Consider the following 1,226-nt stretch of genomic DNA (forward strand, 5'->3'; position numbering starts at 1 on the left):
GCTCAGGATAAGCGGGTATAGATAATGGATGGATGGATGGACAGCCATGCAGCTCACATGAATAAATGGTATGCAGAAGTGTTGCATAGTGGAAAAAGTCCTGTGTTGCTGATTGTCACTTTATGTTACAACCACAGATGTCCTAATACATGCTACACAATCAATGAATTACATTTTATTTATATCGCAGAAAGGATTCATCACAATATGCTTCACAGTTTATCCTCGCCAAGACTCCTCGCAGAGCAAGTCAGAGGCAACAGTGGCAAAAAAAACTCTGTAGGAAGAAACCTGGGAAGGAAGTAGACTCAGGAGGGGGGGCCCATCCTTGTCAGGGTGGGGATTCACAAATACAAAATAGATAATACTGAGACTTACATCACAGAAAAATGGTTAGTGTTTAATCAACAAGTTATTAGTATAGGCATAGAGGCACTATGTATGCTATTGGAATTTTAAGTGGCTGTTAGCACTACATATTGGCATACATAATTTGGATACCGTATGATACTACTTGCTGGGCTATTATTATTTCTTACTTCTGTACCATTCACAAACACAGCACTGATCCAATATAAATACACAGTGCAGATGATTTGAAAATACAGCTGAGTTTAAACAAATAATGTATCTGTTCAAAGCATTTCTGTGCATTTCCTTTCTGTTGACACTAGTCAACTAGTTGACACAATCAATTGCATTGATGATACAAAGACCACAGTCACTTGTGAGGCAAGATGAAGAAACAGGACCAAGTTGCATAAGTGAAAGCACAGAAGCACAGGTAACATTGCTTTGGAATTTGGTAGTTTGTGTGAAATGCAGGTGAATGTTTAGTTGTAACTTGATCTCATTTTGAAACTAATGAATATGGAAAGAGTTTGTAATAGTTTTAAAAATACGTGTGTATCGAGCACATGATTGGTGTAACTTTTTTTTTTTTTTTAAACTTTGAAAACTTTTGCTGAGATGGTTATGACATGACAAGGACATGGGAACAGAAGGTTAGAGGTAAATACATTTTGGCAACCTCAATCATTCCTCAAATTTCTGCGAACTCTTCAAATTCATGTTATTGTGTCTGCATGTGCATGCTCGTACAGTATTTGTGTGTACATGGATGTGCATGCATACATTTGTGTGTGTGTGTGTGTGTGTGTGTGTGAGAATATTTTGCTTAGACATACAGTACCCTCTTACCCAACGCCCTCTGATGGCTCCCAGTG

This window comes from Anguilla rostrata, chromosome 9, assembly GCF_018555375.3.
Source record: "Anguilla rostrata isolate EN2019 chromosome 9, ASM1855537v3, whole genome shotgun sequence".
NCBI classification, from domain to species: domain Eukaryota; kingdom Metazoa; phylum Chordata; class Actinopteri; order Anguilliformes; family Anguillidae; genus Anguilla; species Anguilla rostrata.